This window comes from Miscanthus floridulus, chromosome 17 (genome assembly GCF_019320115.1).
Source record: "Miscanthus floridulus cultivar M001 chromosome 17, ASM1932011v1, whole genome shotgun sequence".
Classification (NCBI taxonomy): domain Eukaryota; kingdom Viridiplantae; phylum Streptophyta; class Magnoliopsida; order Poales; family Poaceae; genus Miscanthus; species Miscanthus floridulus.
Window position 1 is genome coordinate 60,476,885 of NC_089596.1, and position 19,604 is coordinate 60,496,488.

The window sequence follows — 19,604 nt, forward strand, 5'->3', positions numbered from 1 at the left end:
GACTAAAGAACCCAACCCCTGATAATTGAGTGAGCTCGGTGGGTCGAGGGCGGCAAAGCAAAGACACCGGCCAGCGGCCAGCGGCCAGCAAAGTGACCGTTGCAGCAGCAACTGCTCCCACACAGGCACCCACGCGCGGTCCCCGTGAGAGCATTCATGGCAGCGGCGCTCCTCTCTTTTTCTGACCTCCTTTTTCAAGCCCTTTTTTCGAATGCTCGGGCCTCGGCTACTTGAAAAAGACTGTAAAAGGCAAGTCGTCTACTGCTCGTCTGTCCGTCGATCTTTTTATTTTGGATGACCAGCCAACCGGCAATTCGACAATGCACTTGCACACCGGCGCACTCTCTGCTCTCTGCATTTTTTCGGCAACACAGAGGCCCCGGCATTCCCGGTTTCGGACTTCCCTGTCCTGAGAAGATAAACTGCTCCGCGCGAAAGAAACTTGCGTTTCATGGACTCTCAGTCCATCAATCAAACAAACAAAACGCTTCACGTCAACTTGACAAGATTCTGTCCGTCAAGGCGGTAAACATCTCGGGCAAATCCATTAGATTCGTCAGCAGTGTATGGGCTTCGCTTGGTGAAAAAAGCCAAATAGGCCTGTGTCTGCCGCGGTACAGAAATGTGTTGTTGGGCTGGACCCGTGCCTACGTTGGGCCCAACCTGGACCTGGTGGAAGAGAAGCACCGCGCCACCCATCGCAATTCGGACCTCTCTTCCCCGTCCACGCGTGGGCCTTATTGGGTCCAGCTGAGCATGTGACTAATAAATAATCAATTCTGCCTTTCACTGTTTCTTTTTTTTTGTTTATTTACAAATGTTCATAATAAAATTTCTCCATAAGATCAGAGTTTTGCGTTGTTATGCTTGCTTATAGAAATTTGAAAAAATAATTTTGCATGATAATACAAGACATTAACATGCAGAGTTAATTGAACAAACAAAGACATCCATTTATAATGTTGCAGAAATAGTAAATTTCTATTTCTTTAAGAAAGGGAATTTTATTCCAGCATCTGCAGGAATTTTGCACCCCCTCTCTCTCTCTACATAAAATACATTACACGAAGATTCAACAAGAATACCTAAACAATACCTACAGATTAAAAAGGAAGTTAACACAGAACATTGAGTCAAATTGACAAAAAGAATGATACATTGAAAATGTTCCACATTACAAAAACAAAAAAAGGTTCATGAGAGAATTATTCAAATTAAATACAATGTTGTACCTTCATGATAAAAATATTCCAACTTCAAAGATATTTTTAAGATTTGTGATAACAATTATCTAAGTTGATAAGAAAATGCTCCAAGTCAGAACTCTGAAGAACAATATTCTAGTTCACAAGGAAAAAGTTTTTAATCTGAAAGGTTTTTTTTTAAAAGATTTGCGAGAAGAATTATCTAGGTTGATAAGAAATTGCTCTAGGGTTAGAAGAACAATATTCCTAGTTCACGAGAAAGAAGTTCTAGCTTCATGAGAAAAACTATTCTTGGTTTAGAAAGACAATGGCCTAGCTTTATGAAAAAAATATTTTCTAATCTGGCAAAAGAATGTTCCAACGTTATGAGAAAAATGTCCTAACTTCACAAGATGTCACAAGTTTAGAAGAAGTTTGTTCTCCAGCCTCATGTGAAGAATGTTCTAGCTTAACGAGAAATACAAAATGATCCAGCTTCACAAGAAGAATGTTATATCTTCATGAGAAAAACAAATTGTTCTAACCTCACGAGAAAATATATCAAGCTTAGGAGAAGAATGTTTTAGGTTCAAAAAACAATATTTCTAATCAGCCTTACGAGAAGAATATTCTAACTTTACGAGAAGAATATTCTAGCCTTCATGCAAAAAGCAAAATATTCTAGGTCCACATTAAGGATTTTCTAGGTTAACAAAGGAAATGTTCTAGGTTCCTAGAAGAATGTTTTAGGTTCATGAGAAACTATCCCCAGGTTCAAAAGAATAGTATTCTAGGATCATAAGAAAAATTTCCATCTTCACAAGATGAACGTTCTAGCTTCATTTGCAAAGAAAAATGTTTCAACTTCACAAAGAAGAAAATTGTGACTTCACGAGAAAACCAAAATGTTCTAGATTCATAAGAAAAATATTGTAGCTTGGTAAGAAACTGCTCTACGTTTAGGATAAAAATAATTTTAGCAGTACAAAGAAACAAGTTAAATTAAATAAAACAAAAACAAAAACAAAAAACAAAAACAAAGCAACAAAGAAACGGGCCTAGTAGTCCTCTTGGGCCGACATTGCAAAAGAAATGGACTAACGTTGTAAGAAACAAACCCACATGCGGGGCTCGGTCAACGCTGCAACGTCTTTGATTTAGAGATTCTGCTACGAACCTTATATATTTTAAGGGTCTAAATAATTTTAGAAAACCAGTTTAAATATCAAATTTTACAAATGATCTTGGAGTTGCTCTTAATTACTTGTCCAGGTACATAGTTAGAAATGTATTTATTTTGGAACAAAGATAGTATTATATTTATGAGAAGTTTTCCTATCTTTCTTGTTTGATAATAAAAACGAACGTCCTGGACAACTTGTGTCGTGCTTCTCTCCTCTTAGACCTTGTTTGGATACATGTGTATCAATTTCAATCCATATGTATTGGAGTATAATGGAATGGAACTTAGTTTAATTGCACTTCAATCCACATCAACACATGTGGATTAATATGAATACATGCGGATGCATGTATATCAATTTCAATCAACATGTATTGGAGTGGAATGCAATGGAACTTAGTTTAATTTCACTTTAATCCACATCAACGTATGTGGATTAAGATGAATACATGCGCATTCAAACAAGGCCTTAAAATTAAAGAGAAGTATTGCTGAAAAAATGTGAGGAGAAAAAAATGTGTCTTCTGTACACATTGACTTTTTTGCGCTACGACGTGGAGTGTGTATACATTGACTTTTGTACTTCTGATCAAACAAACCTGTACACAATTAATACTGACCTCGCACTGCAAATACGCATATTATTCAAACCTTATTGGTCTATATTTTTCTCTCCCCATGTGATACCATTTCTTCTTTCTAGCTCGATGTGAGAATCTCTAAAAAAAATGCAGTGTCAAAAGGAAACGCGAAAGAAAACAACTAGCGCACTCTCCGAGTCTCCAACAATTTGGGCGTTTTCTATGAAGATCAGTAACATTAAAAAAAACTCCCTATTTATTTTATTTGCATGCGGCGCCGACGGATTCGTACTACCTATTAACTCGTCCCTTGTAGCCAGGCTAATAATATAGCCGACAGATCGGCTGTAAGGATCTTTACAACCTTATCTCAACCAACCTATACAGCAGTTAGTTCTTCACTCACTATAAAAAATGGTGGACTTTTCCTAGTGTTTTTAAGTAGTAATAAAACACTACCACTTGTCATAACATAAGGGAATCTCACTAGGAGGGGTTTAATAGGAAAAATTTATACTAAATTTTAAATGCTAAAATATTAGAAGAAGTCTAAAATTCTGGTTGTGACTATTAATACATGGCTAACTTATCACTCTCACAAAGTTTCTCAGTTCTTGTGTCTAAGCCAGCTACAAGCTTATAGCCCGTGTCTCTTCTCTCTCCTCCGTCTCAACATTTAGCCGGCTTACGGTCTGCTATTATACTTGCTCTTATTCTAAACCGGTCCAAATGGCATTGTCAATCCACCCAACAAATCTACGTATATATATGACTTCGAGAAGGATCTGCCGCTTTCAACGAATTCTTTACAACTAACCTGTCATTAGCAGGGTCCTCATCACATGGACACATGCAGAGCTATCAGAGATTATTTTATCCTCCTATATGTGAATTAAAAACCGTGTTAAACAAATGCTGCCATTATCTCGTTCTCGATCCCCATTGGATATAGCTTTGGTCGACCAGTTGCGTATAGACAAGTCGGCAGTGACTCGGATGCCAAATCAGCTGTGTACAGGGTGGAACAGGCGATTTGTATACGCCAGTGGTTGTCAAGTGGTTCTCTAAAATACCGAGCGAGAGACATAACTAATCTGTGCTTTGTCTACTTGGCTCGAAGAAGAAGGCATGAAGGCATATGAATTGACTTATGAAGATGTTATTCTGTGTTATACTACTATACAAGTTGCCCGTTCGAAGCGTAGATCGCCACCTATTGCAACGGTACGTTCTTCTTTGTTTTTCCCCTCAAGCTGTCTATAAAAATAACATTTAGAGGTTGCTTGTTTGCTGGCCATAACTTGCCACCAGATAGGTTAGACAAGGTTGACACATTTTGACAATTATTTGGTTGCCGCCACAAAGTGTAGCGAGATTCCCTTTCAGTAAATTAGGTACCATGTGTCAATGACTAAAAAAGTACGACAAAATTCTCATAAACTTAGTGTAACAAATTTTTTTTGAGTACATAACTTAGACAAGTGTGTAAAAATATAGTGCCAACTTGTGGCTAGAAACTAAACAAGCCCTTAACCTTGCATATTTTCACATGGCAGTTTGTGAGGATTTTGTTCTGCCTAATATATATAGTGCATTTTGACTAAATAGACATATTTTAATACTTACTTGCTAAGTTTACAGGGGTATATAGCTTGGAAATGTGTAGATTTGTATTCAAACTTCTTAAAAAGATTATTTACAATGGAAGGATTCTAATTCTAAGAATATATTTAAGTTACTGGTCACAGACAATGCAAAGGCAAATGTGTCAAAGTGTTTTTATCGAAGGGAATAAAATTGTAACAGAGAGACGGAATGGCATTCAAAGTCCTAATTGCATAAAAACTAGGCTGTCTGTGAGAGGATGGTGTCATGAAATCTTGAAATATAGCATGCAATGGGTGATGCATGGCAATGGAGGGTTGGCGAGAGAGCGAGGTGACTGTAGATAACTTATTTTTCTGCTGAGTTAATTCATCCATAGTTAAACAATAAAAACTATTATACGACAGAGAACCACTGATAGTTTAGAAATTAAAGTTAGCAGAGGTATAGGAGGAGCAAGTAGAATAATTACCAATCATACATCCCTAAAAAAAAATAGAAGAATACACAAATGCTCGGTATAGGAGGAGCTACTATTTATTTTCTATATATCGATAACTACATGAAGAGCTCCCGTGTTTATTATAGTCCAAACAAGCCTATGTCTAATTGATAATTACAGGAAATTGGACTAGAATTACTCGTCCTCCGTCTGGTTTCTAAACCGGAAAGAGTGCAAATGTTTTTAAAGACTACTCATTCTAGAAAAAAAACTAGTTTTGCATTAAATACTTTCTATTTATCAACTAATCACCATTAATCACGCTCATGATAGCGTCTGATTAGGAAATAAAATGAGGGTACATGCGTTTTTTATATTCTCTCTTAATTTGTCTTAAAATTTCTAGAATGCACTGTATTACATGACAGAGGGAGTGTATATATGTTGAGCATCTCCAAGAGTTCCCTATAAATCCCTTCCTAACTATTGGTTTTTAGCAAGATGAGAAAAAATCTCTCTTCAACAACTCCTAATCCATCCTACTATCTTGTAGAACTTGAGAAAAGTCACCTTGTTCCGCGTAAAGTTATGCGCTTCCGAGTCGCGCATATCTTCTCTCTCCCACGCGTGTTTGTCGGCCAATCTAAAGGTGTCGGAGGGGGATAAAACTCAATCATTCCTGTCGAGCTGTTCCTGTCGGCTGCCCGTTAGGAATGTGATTCCTGTCGGTTTTGGAGCCTTTCCTGAGGATTTTTGGCCATATGTAAAAACCTCTAGTGTCAAAGTCCTGATTGCATAAACTAGGCTGTCGGTGAGAGGATGGTGTCATGAGAAAACTTGAAATAGCAATGGGGGTGATGCATGACAATGAAGGGGACGGCGAGAGAGCGAGGTGACAGTAGATAACTTTATTTTTTTTGCTGAGTCAATTCATGCACCGAAAGCAATCGACCCGGATTATTCAATACGATAGTATGAACACGATACCAAGGCAAATCCATGGAAATACCCTTTAGCAAAGAAAAATAGACATGATATCGCTTTATTTTATCGCATTGGAAAAGACTGTCCATACATATCTCCTTCCCTCATCCACAACACGCAGGTGTAACGCCCTAGAGTCCAAACGGCTCAGATCCACTCTACACGTTGAGCGAACCACACATACCACCATCCCACTTACGCTTTCATCCTCACTTTGCATAAAAGGATTAACCTGGGGATGATGGGATGGACTCTAGAAGCCTTATATGTTGGTCTATCTCACCTTTAACAACCAAGGTGGGACTAAATTCTCCATAATATTACATTAACATGCACATGGGCCACTATGGGCCAAATTCTAAATTGGACCGGATATCACATACACCCGCCCTCAAAGGAACCGATATCCTCGTCGGCCCAACACACCCATAACCGGGCAAACGATGACCAGGAACGTTCTCGCTTAGCACACACGACCGTACGTCTAGTGCCGTCACATATGCCATGTTGTGCACCCCGCAGGGCCTACATGCACAATGAACCCCATATCCGCGCCCCTGACCCGCATGCGTCCGTGGCCACGAAGGAATCCCTCGCAAGGACCAAGCTCTTGGTCGGATAACTCCGTGGATAGCCCCAGGCCTTCCTCACGTGCAAGTGGGTCTCCAGTGTGCCTTTCGACAAGCCTCTCCCTGATCGCTCCCCACCATCTTCATTATCAAACTTCCAACCGAATCGCCGCGGTCCTTGTTCCCTTCGATACACGGTGGCGACCACACCACAAGCACGGTTGGTGTGGTCTCGCAAGATTACAAGCCCTGCAGAGTACAAGCATGGTGCGCACAAGCACCTTTGATCAAGAGGTATGCAAACCTCACTAGCAACTAGACCTAAGCCTAGAGCAAGCGCATATGAGCATGGTCTAACTAACCTAAGCACTTCACAAAGCACCTACGCTAATCACCAAGTGATCTTTAAGCCCTATGCATGTGGAGAGCACAAATGTGGTGTAGCAACACCCCTCTACCTTTCCCTTGCTCCCTCACACCTTGTTTGGCCGGTTGGAGCACATATTTGTAGCCCCATGCAAAGATATGGCCATTGGGGACAACATCACCCTTTCTGCAGACTGTCAGACCATACTTTGATGGACCGTCGGACCATATACGTTAGAGTCTAACGCTTTCTGTAGGTTACCGTTGAAACTAGCCGTTTTTTTTGGGAGTGTCGGACCAAGCGTCAAATCAAACGGTGAGCGTCGGACCATTAGCATCGGACCATATGGTGACACTATTTAGTTTGTTTCAGGGAGCATCGGACCCAAGATAGGGGCGTCAGACCATTAGCGTCGGACCGTCCGACGCTCTATTTTTAGCATAGGCACCCTTCCGTATTTTGGGCGTAACTCTTTGCTCTGAACTCCGATTTTGGTGATCTTGGACTTTTTAGAAAGCTAATGAAAAGCTCTATAGCTTTGAGCTGGTGTCATGTCAATTTGATCAGATCCAAAATCATGAGACAATTCCAATTCATTCACCTCTTTGTCTTAGCTTGAGTGGCTTCAACTTTGTTTGTCTATTTGTGTTCGCGCTTCTACTTCTTGGTGTCTTTGACTTCTAGCATGTCTTGCATGTCTTCAAAAAGGCTTCTAATGTCTTGCTTGAGGTGTTGATCATCTAGATCACCTCATTGCCTAAGTTAAAGCCCCACCTTGCATCCATTTGAACTATACCTTATATACTAGCAAACAATATTAGTCCAAATGGTCATGTTGTTCATTAATACCAAAATCCAAACTAAATGGGCCTAGGGTCCATTTTCCTTACAATCTCTTCCTTTTTGGTGATTGTTGACAACATGACCAAAGCAAGCAAATAATAAAAAAATTGGAATTTAAAAACCATCTACTTGCTAGGATTCAATGCAAAGGCAAGATTATATGATGCTAAAAGATAACACTTGTATGGATCTTTGTAAGCTTATCTTGCCTTTGCAATTTGTCCCCAAGTGGCATTATGGACTTAAGCCTCCCCCTAACTCCATAATCCACTATCCTCCCTTTCTCGGACCATTACCACTTGTATTTTGTTATGGTCGGGCTTGCTTTTGGTCCTACAATTTCTCCCCCTTTGGAATCAAACACCAAAAAGGAAGACATTAGTAGCACAAGGGATGGTCAAATTTTGTGATCCTTTATATATGGTGTGGAATAGATCACAAAAATTGGCTCTCACATTACATAGACTAAGCTCCCCCTAAATATATGCATACATATGGTGGAGGGTGAAGTATATGCATAATTGGCAAAATAATGCACAAGGGAGTTTAATCTATATAATGCATGGAGAAAGCATATAAATACCAAAGTGAAATCAACATAATGATATTGGTTTAGGAATACCACATGTAGAGACCACTTGGATCATCACCACTTGTAATGATATTACTTGTAAATGGTGGTGGATTTTAGAGCATGATGCTTATCTCTGGGGACTCTATTTTTCTTGCAATGAGACTACTACACACATGATAAACTCAAAATAGTGTTAGTCTTAAAGCATCCAACTTGTAGAGTAATCTTCCCCTAAATTTGTGCATACAACATGAAATACTTGTAGGAGACATGCACATTGATTTTTAGAATAAAAATACCACTTGAAAGATGACATCTCATGAAAGTGAGAATCATTTTCAAAATTGATATTTGGGGGAAATTATCTACAATTTGGACTTTGGCACATATTAGATAAACAATTGTACAACAAGCTATGTGCCGTGCTCCTAAACAATTTAAATCATGCAGGTTTGCTCCAAGGGTTAAGAGTGAAACCAAGTAAGCCTACCATATGAAATACCTAGTGTATGCATGATAAAAGATTAAACATGCAAATGCAAACCTAGGGATGAAAAGGAACTAGATGCTAATTGAAACTGTAAGAAATTAAATCTAGTTACCTAACATGGGAAGGAGAATTTGGGTCCATAGTATTCACTAATCCACTTGGCAATGGCATGATTCAATGTGATGCACCCCATGAAATGCACCCAATTTTTGCCAAGTCTCCAAATTCCCCAAAGTCCATTGGACTTCTTACTTTCCCTTCAGGATCCAAACCTTCTTGGTGCTCTTCATGTTTGAAATAATTTCCTTTGGCACCCTAATGTGTTTGGTCCCATTGTTGGCTTGCTTGTTCACCTTGATGGCCACCACCTTATCATTTTTCTTATTCTTCAAGAGATAAGGTGTGGAGGCCTTCTTGTCCACCTTGTTGGTGTAGGTGTTGGAGAGCTTGCTTGTTTGCTTTTTGTTTTTCTCTTTCTTCTTTGCTCCTCCCCATTCTTCACCTTGCACTCATAGGACTTGTGGCCTTCCTTGTGGCATACATAGCAAACCACGGTTTGTCCTTCATCAAGCTTCTTCACTCCCTTGATGGTGTTATCTTGATGAAGTTGGGCTTGCTCTATCTTGCCTTTCACTTGAGTCAAGTCCTTGGTGAGGCGAGCCACTTCTTGCTTGAGTTGCTCATTCTCCATTTCTACCTCTTGTGAGCATGTTTCTACAACAACTTTCTCAAAATGAACTTGGTTGCAAAAGGGTGAGTCTAAACATAAATCATTGCAAGAAGTAGAGACATCCTTTTTAGGTATGTCAAATATTGAACTATTCTTTTTAGATGCCTTAATGGGGGTTGTACCGATGGCTTCAAGATTAGCAATTTTATTAGTTAGCTCATCACAATGTTTGCACATGGTTTCCATTTTAGCAAGCAAACTTTTATAAGCATCTTGTGAGCTAGCTAACTTTTCTTTTAATTTTTTATTTTTCTTTACAAGTTGCTCATCATTGATTGTGCATTCTGTTTTGTTTGCACTAACCACAAGTTGCTCAAATTTAGTAGATAGCTCAACATTAAGGTTTGCAAAAGTATCATATTGTTCAAGCAAGGCATTATATGTTTCTTGTGAGCTATCTAACTTTTCTTTTAGTATTTTTAGCTTCTTTTGTTGGCTAGTACAACCTTTAGCATATTTAAGATTTTCTTGCACAAGTTGCTCATAAGAAGGTAGTTCATCATCACTATCACTAGAAGAGGATGAACTTTCGTTACCTTATGCCATAAGGCACGTGTGAGAAGAGCTTGATGATGAGTGCTTGTGCCTGCGCCTCTTGTGATGGTCTTCTTCTTCACTTGAAGAATCATCCCATGACCTTATTGATGTGAGGGCTTTATCCTCACACGTCTTCTTCTTTGTCTTGGGTGTGGGCTTGTTTGGAGAAACTTCCACAAAGTGCCCCAACTCGTCTCATCCATAGCATTCTTTCTTTCTTTGCTCTCTTCTTTGATTGGTGAATATGCAATCTTGAATTTGGATGGGCACACCTTTGACATTGAGCCTTTGGATCATCTTCTCTACCTTCTTTATGAGCTTGAGTGATTCTTCATCAACGTCGGAGGTGGAGGAGGAAGATTGATCATTATCACTTGATTCATCATCATCATCATCATCCTCATCCTCATCTTCTTCTTCATCTTCACTTGAGGAGCTTGAGCTTGAGCTTGTCTCAACTTGCTTGCCCTTCATATTATTTTTCTCATTACATGCAAGAGCTTTGCCTTTGCTTGATGAAAAGGCTTCTTCTTGACCGATCTTGCGCGACATTTTAAATGCCACTATCTTGCCAATGACTATGGCTGGGGTCATGGTGCTCAAGTCCTCTATGTTGTGAAGGATGGTGATGATGCTTGTATATTTCTTTTGTGGTAGCACGGAGATGATCTTTCTCATGATGTCGCATCATCTAGCTTGGTTAATCCTATTGAATGAAGCTCATTGATAATTAGATTCAAGCAAGAATACATATCACGAACAAGCTCATCATCATTCATTTTAAAGGAAATAATTTTGTTTAGCTAGACAATATTTTTGCTCACGGATATTATTTGTGCCGTCATGGAGCTCTTGGAGTTTTAACCAAATTTCATGTGCCATATTTAAAGTGAATACTTGGTTAAACACATCCATGCTAAGAGATTCAAACAAACATTTTTTAGCTCTAGCATTGAAATGTAATTCTTTTTCTTCACTCTTAGTGGGTTTATCGGGATTCTTAATAGGTTTTATCCCATCACGAGTGACTCTCCAAACACCTAAATCAACTACCTCAAGGTGGCAAGCCATTCTAGCTTTGTAGTATGGGAAATTAGTGCCGTCAAAGTGCAGAGGCCTAAAGGTATCCATCCCAACCACTCTAAGTAGCGTCGGCTCAACGGCGGTGAAGCTAAAGGTCCAAAATGAGCCAACCGGCTCTGATAACACTTGTAAGGGAGTGTGACGCCTAAGGGGGGGTGAATTAGACAATTTAAAATTCTGCTCTAAACTATGGCCTCTAATTCCAACTAGTCAAAACCTATGCAAGAAAGTAATATATCTAAATGTGCAACTAAGGTTTTACTAGGTGTGTTGCTATCTCTACCGTAAAAGAGTTATGCACACTAGGATCTAATCTTATCAACTAGCCTATCAAACTAAGCTAGGAAAGTAAGCACACAACCATGGTACATAATATAAATGCAGAAGCTAAAGATGAGGTAGAAATGCAAACTCCCGTCGATGACTCTGGTATTTTTACCGACGTATCGAGAAGCGCTCAAGCTTCCCCCCTAGTACTTGTTAGAGCCCCTCACAGGGGCCAAACACCCAGTCGGGTAACTTCATGGATAGCCTCGGGCCTTCCCCACATGTAAGTGGGTCTCTGGTGTGCCTTCCGGTAAGCCTCTCCTAGATCGCTCCCCGTCGTCTTCACTATCAAGCTTCTGGCTGAATCACTGCAGGCCTTGTTTCCTTCAGTACACGGTGGCGGTCACACCACAAGCATGGTTGGTGTGGTCTTGTAAGACTACAAGCCCCGCCGATTACAAGCACGGTGTGCGCAAGCACCTTTGATCATGAGGTATGCAAACCTCACTAGCAACTAGACCTAAGCCTAGAGCAAGCGCATATGAGCATGGTCTAACTTGCCTAAGTACTTCGCAAAGCACCTACACTAATCACCAAGTGATCTTTAAGCCTTATGCATATGGAGAGCACAAATGTGGTGTAGCAACACCCCTCTACCTTTCCCTTGCTCCCTCACACCTTGTTTGGCTGGTTGGAGCACATATTTATAGCCCCAAGCAAAGATATGGCCGTTGGGGACAACATCACCCTTTCTGCGGACTATCGGACCGTACTTTGATGGATCGTCGGACCATATGCATCAGAGTCCAATGCTTTCTGCAGGTTACCATTGAAACTAGCCGTTTTTCTGGGAGCATCGGACCGAGCATCGGACCATTAGCGTCGGACCATACAGTGACACTGTTCAGTTTGTTTTAGGGAGCGTCGGACCCAAGATAGGGGCGTCAGACCATTAGCGTCGGACCGTCCGACGCTCTGTTTTCAGCATAGGCACCCTTCTGTGGCGTAACTCTTTGCTCCGAACTCTGATTTTGGTGATCTTAGACTTTTCGTAAAGCTAATGAAAATCTCTACAGCTTTGAGCTAGTGTCATGTCAATTTGATCAGATCCAAAATCACAAGACAATTCCAATTCATTCACCTCTTTGTCTCGGCTTGAGTGGCTTCAATTTTGTTTGTCTATTTGTGTCTGCGCTTCTACTTCTTGGTGTCTTTGACTTCTAGCATGTCTTGCAGGTCTTCAAAAAGGCTTCTAATGTCTTGCTTGAGGTGTTGATCATTCGGATCACCTCGTTGCCTAAGTCTAAGCCCACCTTGCATCCATTTGAACTATACCTTGTATACTAGCAGACAACATTAGTCCAAATGGTTATGTTGTTCATCAAACATCCAAATTCAAACTAAATGGGCCTAGGGTCTATTTTCCTTACAAAAGGATTAAGCCGGGGATGGTGGAATGGACTCTAGAAGCCTTATATGTTGGTCTATCCCACCTTTACTGAACTCTCCACAATATCTCATTAACATGGACATGGGCCACTATGGGCCAAATTCCAAACTGGGCCGGATGTCACAACAACAGTGCTATGTGCGACCTCGGTTGGCCTGTTGGAGTGTTAAGAGCTCGACCTAGCATGGGCACGACCCTCTTTTCCATATAACCAGTGGTAAATGGGACTAAGGACAAAAACATAACAACCCTCTTTTCCTAAAAAATTATCAATTCCTAAAAACCACTCTTCGATCCCTCAAAGAAAGGGGAACAAGCAATAATTTTTTTGAATCCTTTTTCTTCTAAATCCCCTTTCTTTGTCCCCTTCTCACTGACATCTTGCACCCACCACCAAGCCAACATCTATGCACCACCACCATGCAAGCCTACCACCGCACAGTGGGCTCACGCACCCTGACAAGCCACCGCCGAGCCACGCACGCACGCATGCTGGGGAGGCACCCACTAACGAGTCGTGCCCCATGCTTGTTTTCCACATCCACATAGGAGCAGGATCCTCTATTGTTAGCTTTCTCGACTATTCTCTGCAGTTAGCTCATCGTAACGGTCCGTTCAATCCAACAACTATGAGCTCACACCACGATCCACGTGCTCCACCCCTCAACGAGCACAAAGTCACCCAAGTCACAAGTCATCATTGATCCACACCATGGCTGTCACAGAACCGACCAATTTATAAGAATACAAGTACAATGGCAATCCACAAGCGGTCGCACTGTCATACTTGAACCCATATAAACCCGGTAGTCCGTCGAGTACCACGACGGGTCTCGATAAACGATTTACAACAACCAAGATCGTACAGGATTCAACATACATGCCACATATTACAGTAAAGTTCACAGATACTTTTCATCATCAGAGTACGAATAAAAGTTATTACAAACCGAGTTTGATAAATAAAGCGGAAGCAAATAAGTTCGAAGATAAAGTTCCAACGTAGTTTGATACAGTGCCAAACCAGATCACGGTCCACAAAAGCAAAGATAGGAATTACTAAAGAAGCCTGCCCAAGGCTTACTCCTCATCCACAGCGGGATAGAAGCAACTCTTGCAATAACCATGATACACAGTGCCATCTGCAACAATGGGAAAATAAACCCTGAGTACGAGAAGGTACTCAGCTAGACTTACCCGTCATGAACCAGAAATAAAATGACTCCAAGGATCATGCAAGGCTGTATAAGTGGACGTAACTTGACAACATTTTGCGTAAAAGGCAATTACCCGTTGTACAATTATGATTCCTTTATCAAGTTAATTATAACTATCCATTTCTAGATTAGCAACTATCCTGTGCCAAACATGTGGTATATCATTTAGAAGCATACAATAGTAACCATAGCAGGTATTGTAATTCCATATTCATCTGAACCATCATGTTTCATAATATAGCTGCTACGATGTTGGGACTAGTCAAGTTTCTCACTATCCGGGAGAGACGGCGATTCGAATCGATTTCAACCAGCTGGGAATTTATTCCTAACACAAACCCAGGTCTACCAGCCACGATAGCCTTAGGTCACCTTTGATACAACTCAGGTACACATTTCGCGGGTCCGTACCGCGCCGCACAATCTGGAACACCAGATGCCAGGATGCTCAGGCCAAACCTGCCCTTGGGCTCAGTCTGATCGTTCCCCGGAAGGAGCGCACAACAGAACGGTTCCCGGCCTGAGTTGAATTACTCGGCTTCGCGGTCAGAACGAGTTATCCGGCTAGCTAAGTGAGAGGCATGCGTTCAATCTTGTCAGAAGCACCAACAATGGTACGGTCCTTAATCGACACAGACGGGGATAAGTCCACACCCAAGACCTCCATGCCTTATTGCTTCCCTATCGACTTCCCGTCCGGCCTCAATTTACTTTTACCTCATGGTTCTGTTCCACGATAGCAGATATAGCCAACCGTGCTCCGGTATCCACCTATATCTCGTAGGTGACAGGACATCACCCGACTTCTACCGGTCTAAGCATGGCTAAGCATATATATTCGATCCTGGACCTATACCGGTTAAAGGGATAATATCTGGACAAGGAATGTACATGCATCAAGTGGTTTCATTCAACTCTTATAACCTAATGCATCAATCATAAATACGTAAGTAAACATTTGTAAATTACTAGGAGACTTATAATGCTCCGGGGCTTGCCTCGCAGAAAGGAAGTAGGGCGATGGTCAGGACACTCCGGAAGCTCTTCAGGGTTCTGCTCCACGCCTTCGGGAGCTGCGGCTTGCGAATCCTCCTGCGGGTTCCCTTCCTCTGCTTCTTCGAATTCCAGCAACGTGATCTCTTCCTCCGATCCTAGATGCATGAGTATGGTATAAGTATTACGAATGCATATATGTTAACAAGTGCATCACTGTTGTTTGAGTAGGTGCATATCTCTTCTCGATTACTACTTAACTACTTCTACAATGCATCGACTAGGCCACAAATAGTAGCTACTTGTTTCACTCATAACTGGAGTTCTACAAATCCAAAAGCAGTGATCCTAGACTTTCTGGAAAGCTTATCAAATTCTCTACGACTTTGTTATTAACCATTTTTACAGTACACATCAGTTTCAACATGCAACTCCTCACACTCTAGAATCAGTCCGGAAACTATTTAACATGCAATATAAAGTAATAACACCTCTACTTCATGTAATCATTCCAAATTTGACAACTTAAAATCTACCAACAGTATAGGCATACCAAATACATTTTAGATAATATAATGGTGAAGCCCAAACTATTTATTAAATTGCCTTTATTATTTTATTTAGATATCTAGGTTAAATAATAAATATATATCAGATGTGCTTAATAAATTCTCAAAAATTTACAGAGTCTTACTAATGCTATCAAAGGACTACTATAAAAATTTCATGTCATTTTACTAAGTAGAACATTCTATACAAAAATGATAAGGAAGCAAGGCTTGAAATAGCATAAATGGAAAATCCTATTGAAAAGTGTCAAGCAACAGATTTCTTATTTTTCTTAACATCCATTAGGGTACTAGGATTACCTCCAACAAATTTCATGAATTTTAGGACTCATAATTAATTTATTAAAATTCATGCAAGGATGGACTAGCCATAAAAGAAAAATCAATAACTATAGTTCTACACATGCACTGTCCTTCAAATTTTTACCCAAGCTCATATATGCTAAGACATAGCTTACCACAAAAATTTCATAATTTTTGGAGCACAGGAACTCTAGATATAAAATAAACAAATTTAAATACATTCAAAAGCACATTTCAAATCCTGATTTAAATCTCCAGAAATTTCTACTGTTGAAACCAAGAACATATTTTTATTAAATACTATACTTCCTAAGCAACACAATCATATTTATTTCACAATTTTAGGAGCTACCAAACTAAAGATACAAAAATAACAAAACACATGTGAATCTGCATTCAAACTGAACTGGATTTGAAATGCTGAGTCGCTGACACGCGGGACCCACTGGTCAGCGAGACAAAAACAGAGCACAGCGGCGCTGCTCGACGGACGCGGCCAAAACTCGACGGCGGCGAGTTCGCCGGCGGTGACATCATCACTAGACCTTCTACTCGACCTAGCGCGTCGATTGGTATACTTGGCCGGCCCTATCGTCGACACCAGCGACGACGGCGACGGCCATGGCGGCTCGGCGAGGCGGGACGTCGGCGGTACGCCGGCGACGACCTTGGTGGCCCAACCTAAGGTGCAGACGAGCATCTAGGAATGCTGGGGGACCTAGCGCGCTAGCTAACAGAGAGGGAGGAGGACTGTGGCGGCGCGGCCACGACGACGGAGTCCGCGGCGGAGCTCCGGTGAGCCTTTGCACGGCGCTGACGCTTACCGAACGCGAATGGCGGGCACGGGAAGAAGCTACGGGGTGCTGGGGAGACGGTGGAGCTATGGCGGTGGTGCTGGAGTGGCTAGGCGTGGGCTGTGCGCAGCTATGGCGACGGCGGAGCTGCGGAAATGCTGCTGGCGCTGCGAGACGGCGAAGGGGATCGAGGCGAAGCAAATGGGTGCTCGGCTGAGTGCGGGCGGGCGCTGGCGTGATGAAGGCGCGCTCGGGCGCGTCGTGGCCCGCGCGGATAGACCGGCGATGATGCGCGACCGTTTCCCGCGCCACGCGGCGGCCAAGGCCTGACGGCGGTCGGCCACTGAACGTTGCGATTCAGTTGATTCAGACGTGAACGGGACGCCTGACAGCGTGTTTTCTTGTTGATTTATCTGCAAAACCGTGGCTCCTTAGTACAAACCTCCTGAATAAATTTCGTAGACCTAAGTAGCAGCTACAAATGTTGTTCAATGATCTCGTGCTAATTCGCAACCAAACTGAGAAAAATCATCCCCAAAGTGAGCCTGTCAGTCGGTCAATGAACCTAGACTTAGAAAAATTGCTTAAGTGTTGAAATCAAGATTTTGCTAGTTTTTGTGGGACCCATTCAAGCATGTTAGAAGCTAAATCAGTCCATGACCCAAAAATAAAAGTTGTTCCTTATGTCAAACACTACAACTTTGCTTTAGTGAACTCCTCCATGCAAGGTCCCTAACACCTAGTTCAACTTTAGTCAAACATGTCACTTTGAAATCATGATACATACACAAACCATGGCTAAATGACCAAACTAGCCTTAGCACTAAATACCAAAGTTGTTCCTAATGATATCCTAAGCATGTTTAAACAATTTGCAAGGTCATTTAAGCATTTCATGTAGTAGTCACTCATATAGCTATCCAGGTCAACACATGTGATATTACTTAAGTGCTTGATCATGAAAGGTGACCTTCATGAACAAGGTTTCCTTTTGTTAACCTAAGTGTAGCTAAGGTGTTTTAGTGACCAACATTACCCACTTGCATTCATTTGCACATGATCATATGCATATGTTCTAAGAAACACGAGATAACAAGCAATGTTTCATATGTTTCGATCAAATGTTTCAATTGTAAATGATGGTTTATGAATGCTTGATGCTCATGCTCATGTTATGCAAGTCAAGTTATGCAAGGCTAACACCCGAGGTGTTACAGCCCCTCCCCCTTATAAAAATCTCGTCTCGAGATTTGCAAGACCTACCATTCTTGGAAAAAGGCGGGATAAACTTCTTGTATATAATCTTCTCTTTCCCATGTAGCATCTTGTTCACTATGATTGTTCCACACCACCTTATAGAACTTAATAATCTTACTCCTTGTTACTCTCTCCATCTCTTCTAATACTCGAATTGGCTTTTCTTCATAGGTCAAATCCGATTGAAGCTGCACGTTGGTGGGTGCAATAGCTTCTTCCGGTACTCGAAGACATTTCTTTAGCTGAGAAACATGGAACACATCAAAGATTGCACTCATCTCTGGTGGTAGTTGTAGCTTATACGCAACATTTCCTTTTCGTTCCAAAATTTTGTATGGCCCTACATATCTTGGTGAAAGCTTCTTTTTCATCCCAAATCTCTTCACACCTTTCATGGGTGATACTCTCAAGTATACATAGTCACCCACTTCAAAAGTCAGTGGTCTTCTTCTCCTGTCGGCATAACTCTTCTGTCTTGATTGAGCTGCCTTCATGTGTTGTTGGATGATACGTACTTGTTCTTCGGCTTCATTGACAAAATCAATACCAAAGTATCTCCTTTCACCAGGCTCAATCCAATTCAATGGAGTTCTGCACTTTCTGCCATACAAGGCTTCAAATGGAGCCATTTTGATACTCGCTTGATAACTGTTGTTATAGGAGAATTCAGCTAAAGGTAACCATTTCTCCCATGAACCTTTTGAAGATATAACATAAGCCCTAAGTAAATCTTCTAGGATTTGGTTCACTCGCTCTGTCTGTCCTAAAGTTTGCGGATGATAAGCTGAACTTCTGATTAGCTTGGTTCCCGAAAGCTTGGTGTAAGTGCTCCCAGAAACGAGCTATGAACTGTGGTCCTCTATCTGAGATTATGGTCCTGGGTACTCCATGCAATCTCACGATCTGGGCAACATATATTTCAGCGTATTTCCCAACTATATACCGCGTGTTCACGGGTATAAAGTGTGCTGACTTGGTAAGACGATCAACAATGACCCAGATTGAATCGTGACCTTATGGTGTTGTTGGAAGGCCTGTAATAAAGTCCATACTGATCTCTTCCCATTTCCATCCAGGAATAGGCAGTGGCTGAAGTAATCCAGCGGTTTTCATATGGACGGCTTTCACTCTACTGCAGTTATCACACCTTGCAACATAGGCTGCGATCTCTTTCTTCATCTTAGTCCACCAAAAACTGGGTTTTCAAATCTTGATACATTTTACTACTACCCGGGTGGATAGACAATTTGGACGAGTGAGCTTCTTCTAAAATTTGATTCCTTAGCTCACGGTCTTTCGGCACCACTAGTCGGTCCTCAAACCATAATACACCTCTTTCGTCCAATCTAAAATGTTTGGTCTCTTGCTCTTGCATTTTTCTCTTGATGTGACTTATTCCTACATCAGTCTGCTGTAGCTCTATGATTCTGCCCTCAAGCGAACAACTGATTGTGATATTGTGTAGTACAAGCAGGATGTAGCAAGTTGAATCCATCTTCCAATAGCGCTTCCACAGGGTTGCAATGGGACTTTCGACTAAGTGCATCGGCTACTACATTAGCTTTACCCGAATGGTAATGCA